The sequence below is a fragment of the Phalaenopsis equestris genome, unplaced genomic scaffold (assembly GCF_001263595.1).
Source record: "Phalaenopsis equestris unplaced genomic scaffold, ASM126359v1 Scaffold233871, whole genome shotgun sequence".
In the NCBI taxonomy this organism is placed as follows: Eukaryota; Viridiplantae; Streptophyta; class Magnoliopsida; order Asparagales; family Orchidaceae; genus Phalaenopsis; species Phalaenopsis equestris.
In genome coordinates, this window is record NW_018251802.1 from 30559 (window position 1) to 40671 (window position 10113).

General features: G+C 37.3%; 1 pseudogene; it reads right to left on the minus strand.

Annotated features, from left to right (window-relative positions):
* Window positions 1-3010: 3010 nt before the first annotated feature.
* Window positions 3011-7636, minus strand: LOC110038788 (annotated as a pseudogene).
* Between the last annotated feature and the right edge of the window lie 2477 nt (window positions 7637-10113).

Sequence of the window (10113 nt, forward strand, 5' to 3'; positions counted from 1 at the left end):
TCTCTTAATTTATCAATTTATTTCTTTCTCTATCCCTTCATTCTCTCTCCTTGACTCTCCTGCTCCTCTCACTTTCCCTCTCTGAAGCTTTATCTCTGATCATCTCCTTGTTCTCTCATCTCTCTCTAGTGATGGAGCGAGATTTAGAGAGGTAAAGAGCAACACTAGACAGAGATAGAATGTGAGAATGAATGAAAGTGAGAGAGATGAAAAATAATGTGTAGGTGAGAGAGAGATATGAGAGAGAGAGGGAGGAAATACATAAAGTGAGAGATTTAGAGAGGTAAAGAGCAACACTAGACAGAGATAGAATGTGAGAATGAATGAAAGTGAGAGAGATGAGAGATAATGTGTGGGTGAGAGAGAGATATGAGAGAGAGAGGGAGGAAATACATAAAGTGATAAAGAAAGAGTGGAGAGAGGGAGATACAGAGATAAAGTGATAAAATAAAGAGGGAAAATAAGGGTATAGGAGAAATAGAGGTTCAAGCTCTTTCTCTCTCCCAGTTTTCGTCCTTATCTCTCTCTCCCCTCCCTCTCTATGAGATAATTAGAGAGAAAGATAGAGAGAGAAATAAAGAGTGAGAGTGAGAAAGAGAAGAGAAGTGATTGATAACACAATAGAAAGAAGGGGAGATATAAAGCAAAAGGAAGAGAGAGATAGATGTCTCTCACTCTCTCTCATGTAAGAGAGAGTGAGAGGGAGGGAGAGTTTGAGAGAGAGAGAGAGAGGAAAAAAAGAGGGAGAAAAGGAGGAAGAGAGAAAGATGGTGAGTGTAAGGGAGGAAGGAAGGCAACTAGAGTAAGGGAGGGGAGTAGAGAGAAAGTGACAGAGTAAGAGAATTGAGAAAGGCAAAGAGACAATGAGTGTGAGAAAGAGAGATAGAAAGAGTAGAGGTAGAAAGATAAAGGGGAAAAAGTGTGTGAGAAAAATAAAGAGATAAAGATGGTAAGGGGAGGAGAAATTAAGAGTAAGAGAAATGTGAGAAAGTGAGATGGAGTGAGATAGAGAGAGGGCGCGTCGGAGAGAGTGTGGGAAGATGAGCGAGAGATAATGAGAGCAATAAAGAAAAAAGAGGTGGAGAGCTAGAGGGAGAGCAAGAGTGAATGAGCAAGGAGCAATAAGGAAAAAGTGAGAGAGACTGAGAGGGAGAGAGGTGAGACTGTAAGAGAGAGAAAAAAGAGTGTTAGAGAGAGCAAGAGTGAGATAAAAGGAGAGAGAGTGATATAAAAAAGAAAGAGAGAGATAGAGAGAGTGGTGTGGAGAGGGAGAGAGGTAGAAAGTGAGGGAGTAAGTGGAAAAAAAGTGTAAGAGAAAGAAGAGTGAGAAAAAGAGAGAAAAAAATGGAGCGACAAAGTAAAAGATAAAGAGAGGTTGAGAAATAGAGAGTGAGTGAGAGAGAGAAGAGACAAAGAGGAGAGATATAGAAGAGAAACGAGAATGAGAGATTATAAGAGAGAGAAAGCGAACAATAAAATAAAAAAGAGAGGAGAGGAAGATAGAGAGCAAGAGAGACAAAGTGAGTGTGGGAGGGAGAGTGGTAGTGAGAGAATAATGTGAGAGAGAGAAAGAGGAAGAGTAAGAGAGTGAGAGAAGAGGAAGACTGATAGAGAATGAGAAAGAGAATGAGAAAGAGATGAGAAGAGAAAGGGACAGAAATCTCTCTCATTCTCACTAACATCCTTCCTTGAGAGGTAAAGAGTGTGAGAGTGATATAATGTTAATGAAGGAGAGAAAGCTAGATAGAGCAAAAAGGGGATAGAGAAAGCTTTCTTTTATTTGAAGAGGAGAGAGTGTATGGGAGAGTTAGAGTTCAAGAGAGATTAGATAGAGCAAAAGGGGAGAGAGAGCTTTCTCTCACTCCTCCCTTTCTCCTTGTATCTCTCCCTCATCTCTCGCTCACCCCTCTTATTTTATCTCTTGATATATGTCTCTATATCTTTCTCCCTCCCTCTCTGTCCTACCTTATCCCTCTCTATCTCTCTATCTCCTCTTCCTCCTCACGCTTTTTTTTCTCGCTCATCTCTATCTCTCTATCTCTCCATCTCCTCTTCCTCCCTTTCTCTCTTGATACATGATCATAAGAGCGTTAGAGAAAGGTGTGTGAGACGGAGGGAGAAAGTGAGAGCATGAAAGAGAGAAGTATAGGGAGAGAGAGAGGGAGTAAGGGAGGAGGGAGTGCCAGAGAAAGAGATAGAAAAAAGATAGAGAGATAGGAGAGAGTGTTTGTGAGAGTGTTGGAGTAGAAGAGAGTGAGAGAGAGGGCGGGGAGAGAGTTAGGGAGAGAGGGATATTGATGTGCATATATGCTAGACAGGACCATGAGATTGATGTTCTTATTAGAAAACTAGATTTTCTATGCTAAAACAAAAAAAGAATTGACAGAAATTCTTATGAGATGCAAGAAACCAAACAATAAATGCGTCCCAAGGCTGGAACAAACCAAATTATAGGTAGAAACTAGTGGTTAAATGGATGGATGGAGGTAAACCTTGACCCAATGCTCAACACAAACAAGAACATTAGTATAAGACTGTAACCCCATGCTTGACGTGAGGAAAGAAACTTGGTACAATGGAAGATGCCACAAATGGGGTAGAAATCCACTCGATAAGTCGAGAAAGAACTCCTTAGGTGATGGCCTAGAGTTCCATTGGAATCCTAAGGTAACCGTGGGAGATAACCCAAATGGAAGTTTTTTTTTAGCAAGAATCAAAAGTCCCTTTCTCATTTTAATTAAGGCTTATATATAGGCTAAAGCTTACAAACAAACAAAAGAGAAGATAAAATATCCTCTAAAATAAATGAAAAACTAAATCAAGTTGGCATTCAAGCCATTATTAAACCGCAATAAAAAAATACAAAATATCGAGCCATAATAATATAACTCCTTTATCCTTAGGCTTGGAATAAGTTTACAAATCTTTGTGGCTCTTTCTCCTTAGATCCCCATGAATTGGCTGGAGTTCAAGCCTCCTGGACTAATCCATTAAGAGCTTCTTTCACCCGCATTGCATGACATCAAGTTCCACACCCACATGGAACTTGAATTAAATTGTCTCTTGAAGTCGTGTCATTGCCATCAATGTTATCATTTGCATCATTCTCATCCTCTTGAAAAGGATTTGTCCTCAAATCAATGCCTGCATCAAGAGGACTTAAATCAGAAACATTGAATGTGGCACTCACATTATACTTGCCCGGTAGATCCAGCTTGTAGGCATTGTCATTGATACACTCAAGTACTTGGAAAGGACCATCTCCTCTTGGAAGTGGTTTGGAATATCTTTGTTCTGGAAATCTTTCCTTTCTAATGTGTAACCAAACCCAATCTCCAGGTTGAAAGATCATTTTGTATCACCCCATGTTGGCATGTTTTTCATATTACTTTGTTCATTGTTCAATATTTAATCATGCCTTCTCATGTATCTACTGTACAAACTCAGCCATTTTCTTACTATACAAGTTAACTTGCTCAGAAACAGTAAATGGAATTATCAAATGGCATTAAGGGATTAAAACCATAAACAATTTCAAAAAGTAAAAATTTAGTAGCAGAATGAACAGATCTATTATAAGCAAACTCAACATGTGGTAAACAATCTTCCCATGTTTTGATATTTTTCTTTATGATTTCCCATAACAAATTAGACAAAGTCTTATTTACTACTTTAGTTTGACCATCGGTTTGTGGGTGACAAGTAGTAGAAAAAAATAATTTAATTCCTAACTTACACCACAAGGTCTTCCAAAAGTAACTCAAGAACATAGGATCTCTATCATAAACAATTGTTCTAGGCATACCACGTAATCTTATAATCTCCATAAAGAACAAATTTGCAATCTTAGCAGCATCATCAGTTTTGTGACATGGAATAAAATGTGCCATTTTGGAAAATTGATCCACCACCACAAAAATTGAAACTCTACGACATTTAGTCCTAGGCAAACCTAGGATAAAGCCCATAGACATATTAATCCAAGTGCATTAGGAATCGATAAAGGAGTATACAAACCGTGGGGTTGCACTCGAGATTTAGCTTGTCGACATGTAACACACCTATCACAAATCCTCTCGACATCCCGCCTCATGTGTGGCCACTAGAAGTGTTCCTACAAAATAGCTAAAGTCTTTGCAACTCCAAAATGTCCCATTAATCCCCCTCCATGAGATTCTTGTACAAGCAATTCTAGCAAAAAACTTTTAGGCACACGTAACTTGTTTTCTCGAAATAGAAACACATCATGTTTAAAGAATTTACCGCAAGCAGTTTTATCACAAGCTTGATATTTATTACAAAAATCAACATCATCAAGGTATAAATCTTTAAAATATTCAAAACCAAGTAAATTTGCATCAAGAGTAGATAGTAATGCATACCTTCGAGAAAGAGCATCAACAACCACATTTTCCTTACCTTGCTTGTATCGAATGACATAAGGAAATGTTTCAATGAACTCCACCCAACAAGCATACCTTTTATTTAGCTTGTGTTGACCTTTCATGTTCTTCAAGGACTCATGAGCAGTGTGAATCACAAACTCCTTAGGCCAAAGGTATTGCTGCCAAGTTTCTAAGGCTCTAACCATTGCATACATCTCCTTGTCATACGTAGGATACTTTAAGGTGGCCCCACTCAACTTTTCACTGAAATAAGCAATTGGTCTTTGCTCCTGCATAAGAACAACACCTATGCAAATACCTGAAGCATCACATTCAATTTCAACTGTTTTACAAAAATTAGGTAAAGTCTAAACAGGGGCATGGGTAAGTTTTTTCTTGTTCAATTGAAATGTCGTTTCCTGCGCTTCTCCCCACTTGAACCCAATGTTCTTCTTGATTGATTCAGTGAGTGGTACAGCTATGCTACTAAAGTCTTTCACAAATCATTGGTAGAAACTAGCAAGTCCATGAAAACTACGAACATTGCTTATACTAGTTGGACTAGGCCACTCATGTATACCACACACCTTTTATTCATTAACATGTATACCCTGCGCACTCATAACAAATCCTAAAAAACAAAGTTTATTGGTGCAAAAGATTAACTTTTCCAAGTTACCAAATAACTTTTCTTTTCTCAAAACATCTAAACAAGTTTTAAATGTTTAACATGATCCTTCAAGTTTTTACTATAGATCAGAATATCATCAAAATAGACCATAACAAATTTTTTGATAAAAGCTCACAGAACATGGTTCATTAGTCTCATGAAAGTGGTTCGTTAGTCTCATGAAATGTACTAGGTACATTAATTGAACCAAAAGGCATAACTAACCATTCATACAAACCATATTTTGTCTTAAAAGCAGTTTTCCACTCATCACCTTCTTTCATCCTAATTTGATGATATCCACTTTTTAAATCAATCTTAGAAAACACACAAGATCCATGTAACTCATCTAGCATATCATCTAAGCGAGGAATAGGGTGTCTATACTTTATTTTAATATTGTTGATGGCTCCACAATCCATGTAAATTCTCCAAGGCCGGAACAACACTTGGACTCATGCTCTCTCTCACATACCCCTTCTATATTAGTTCCCCAACCTGCCTTTGTAACTCTTTTTTCTCCTCGGATTGCTTCTATAGGCTGGACGGTTTGGAATGGTGGCTCCAGGTATAAAATCAATTTGATGCTCAATCCCTCGAATGCGTGGTAAACCATGTGGAATATCCTCATGAAAGACAACCTGAAACTCTTGCAAAAGAAAAAAAATAATAGAACTAGACAAAATATTGTCACATTCATTAGTGTTTAAAAATGCCTCTTCGTAAAGAAGTACAATCATTGGTTAGTTTAAAAATAATTCTCTCTTGATCTCACTTGCCTTTGCATAAATTTTATTTTTCTTTCGTCTTTTCTCTTAATGGCTGCTTGTTCTTAATATTGTTGATGGCTCCACAATCCATGTAAATTCTCCAAGGCCGGAACAACACTTGGACTCATGCTCTCTCTCACATACCCCTTCTATATTAGTTCCCCAACCTGCCTTTGTAACTCTTTTTTCTCCTCGGATTGCTTCTATAGGCTGGACGGTTTGGAATGGTGGCTCCAGGTATAAAATCAATTGGATGCTCAATCCCTCGAATGCGTGGTAAACCATGTGGAATATCCTCATGAAAGACAACCTGAAACTCTTGCAAAAGAAAAAAAATAATAGAACTAGACAAAATATTGTCACATTCATTAGTGTTTAAAAATGCCTCTTCGTAAAGAAGTACAATCATTGGTTAGTTTAAAAATAATGCTCCTTGATCTCACTTGCCTTTGCATAAATTTTATTTTTCTTTCGTCTTTTCTCTTAATGGCTGCTTGTTCCATTTCTTCCTTTTTCTCATTTGGGTCAGCCTCTTTATGTTTATCTCTCCTTTTCATTTGATAATAATCATTTTGCAATCTCACTTGATCCTTGTAGACCTCCTTTGGTGTCATTGGCACAAGAGTGATAATTCTATCATTGACTTCAAAAGAGTATTTATTAGTGAAACCATCATGTTTAACTCGTTGGTCAAATTGTCATGGTCTGCCTAGTAACAAATGGCCTGCTTGCGTTGGTACTACATCACACAAAACTTCATCTTCATATTTTCCAGTGCAGAATGAAACCAAAACCTGCTTGTTCTCCTTTACCTTACTACTATCATTAAACCATTGTAACTTGTAAGGTCGGGAATGCTTGATGGTTGGTAGTCCTAGTTTTTCAAACAAAATAGTGCTAGCAACATTAGTACATCTTCCTCCATGAATGATCATACTACATACCTTGTTTTGTACATGGCACCTAGTATCAAAAATGTTTTCTCTTTGAATTCCCTCATCAACCTTGGTCTGCACATGGTCTGCACACTTTGTGACTAACAATTCTCCTGTGACCACATATTCTTCACATTCAATGTCCTCTATTGGTTGTATAGAGTCAATTTCTATTTCTTCATTAGTCTCAATCTCTCCATTATCCCTTATCACCATGATTCTTTTTTTTAGGACATTGGTTGGCTATATGACCCCTGCCTTGACATTTAAAACATTTAATGTCTCGATTTATAGAAGTGAAAGGGTCAATTTTCCCTTGAGTTCTTTAGCTGGTTGTCTCTTGTCTTGGCTCGGGTTTGTACTTTGCAATTTGTTTATCTTCTTTTTTCTTAAGATCTGGCTTCCAAGATAAACCCACACTAATTGAAAAACATGGGCCACCCCTCCTCTTGAGTTGTTGCTCTACTTTGATGGCCACATGTAACATGTTATCCAACTCTACATAATGTTGCATTTCCACTCTATCTTGGATTTATGGGTTTAAACCATTTAAGAATCTAGCCATAGTAGCTTCTCGGTCGTCTTCTACATTGGCCCAAATCATAACAATCTACATCTCCTAATAGTAATCTTCCACACTTCGATTACCTTGCCTAAGCCTTGTAACTTATGATGCAATTCTCGATAGTAATGTATTGGTACATATCGTTTCCTCATAACAACTTTCATTTCTTCCTATGTTTCTATGGGACGTTCTCAGTTTCTCCTCCTGCTCAACTCTAATTGATCCCACCAAAGAATTACATAATGAGTAAATTCAATGGCAGCCAATTTCACCTTCTTTACTTCAAGATAGTTGTGGCAGGGGTGAGCCATCTTCTCCCATTTGAGATAGGCTTCAGGATTGTTTTTGCCTTGAAAAGAAGGAATGAGCCTCTTAATACCTGCCAAGTTGTTATCGTCCCAATTCCTAATGTCTCTAGCTTGTCCACCATAATGCCTCCTCTCATCTTCCCTACCAATGCTTGAAATTGGAGATTAGGAACGGCGGGTTTCGTTTCCTCTTCTTAAAAATTCATTTGGGACATGATTGAGGATTTACAATGAAGTTAGGTAAGCAAGAATTCGAAATTAACAACTCAAATCAAATTCTAAATCACCACAAATAAGAAAAAATCAAAATGCTGAGCAAAACATTGGGATGATGATAATGAAATATGAAATTTGATATCTTGAATCAAAACAAAAGCACTACTAAACTGATTTGGACAATCATATCAAGAAAAAGAAATGATATCAAGAACAACAAGAAAATAAAGAAGAAATAAAAATAATAACATCACATCAAGATGATTTGTTTTTTAAGAAATAAAAATAACATGAAATGAAAATAAAAAGTTCACATCAAGAACAACATTTTTCATAAACAGTATCAAGAACAAGATGATTTAAACAATAACATGAACACTGATTTGGACAATTTGGATAATAAATAGAACAACTGATATGAAAAATAACGAGGATGATTGCATAAGCAATTACGATGTGAATATTAACAAGAACACGAATATGAATGATTATGAGAGAAGCTAATTGAACAATTAATTATGAAATGAAATTACAAATTGGATTACTTAATAAAAATTAGACATAGACAAAAAATTGGACATAAGAAATAAGAAAATAACTAATCTCATTAATTACCTTTAAAAAAATAAACATCCAACAAGAACATAAAAGCCCAACAAGAAAATTATGTGTTCAAGAACCATGAGGCTCTGATACCAAACTACTGTGCATATATACAAGACAGGTCATATATACAAGACAGGACCATGAGGATTGATGTTATTAGAAGACTGGATGTGCTATGCCAAAACCGATAAGAATTGATGGAAATTGTTATGAGATGCAAGAAACCAAACAATAAAACCGTCCCAAGGCTAGAACAAACTGAATTATAGGTAGCACTTGGCGGTAAAATGGATGGATGGAGGTAAACCATGATGCAATGCTCAACACAAACAAGAATGTTGGTATAAGACCTCAACCTTATTCTTGATGTTAGGAAAGAACCTTAGTACAATGGAAGACTCCACAAACGGGGTGGAAATCCGCTTGATAAGTCGAGAAAGAACTCCTTAGGCGATGACCTAAAGTTCTGCTGGAATCCTAAGGAAAGCTTGGGAGAACCCAAATATAAGTTTTATTTTGCAAGAATCAAAAGTCCCTTTCTCATTTGAAGTAAGACCTACATATAGGCTAAAGCTTACAAGCAAACAAAAGAGAAGATAATATATCTTTATATCTTCTAAAATATATCTTCTAAAAGAAAAGAAAAATACATCAAGTTGGCATGCGAGCTTAAAAAACTCCTTTATCCTTGGGCTTTTTTGTAAAAACTCCTTTAAATCGCAATAAAAAACACAAAATATTTAGCCATAATAATATAACTCCTTTATCCTTGGGCTTGGAATAAGTTGACAAATCTTTATGGCTCTTTCTCCTTAGATCCCCATGAATTGGCTTAAGTCGCTTCTTTGGCTTGAATCCAAGCCTCCTGGACTAATCCATTAAGATCTTCTTTCACCCTCTTTGTACGAGATCTAGTAATTGACCCACAATTATTTGCATCCATGCTATCATTTGCATCAAGACTGCTTAGGTTCCTGAAGTTGTGTCATGCCATCCATGTTATCATTTGCATCAGACATACTTTAAGAATCTCTCTCCCCCTCTTCACCTCCCACTCTCTTTGTCTCTCGCCATCCCTTTTTCCTTACTAACATTGTCTCCACTCTCTCATCCCTCACTCTCTTAGTCTCCCTATCTCTCTTGTTCTCTCTCCGGCACTCTCTCACTTTTCAACCCACTCTCAGGGTTGGTAAGAAAAGGAAGAAGGCATAAATCTTTCTCTGTCTATATCTCTATCTCCCTCTCTTTCACTTTATCTCTCTCTCGCACTCTTCTCCCTCCCTATCTCTCACTCGGTCACACTCGCTCTCTCATCCCCACTTTAACATCCCCAATGCTTTCCCTATTAAATCACATATCTCACGCTCTCTTCTAATCTCTCATTCACTCACACACTCTGTCACACATTCTCTTCTCTCTCTTTCTACCTCTTTCTATCTCTCCCATCTCAATCTTATCCCTTCCTATCGCTCTCTCACTCACTTTATCTCTTCCTCTCTCACTCATGCTCTCTCCCTGCTCACTCTCATGATCTTAAATTCTCTCTCTCCATCGACTACTCAATAACTCACTCTCTTTATCCCTTCCCCTCTTTTACTTTCTCTCTATAGCTCAATTTCCCCCACCCCCCCCCACCCCCCCCTCTCCCCCCTTATTTA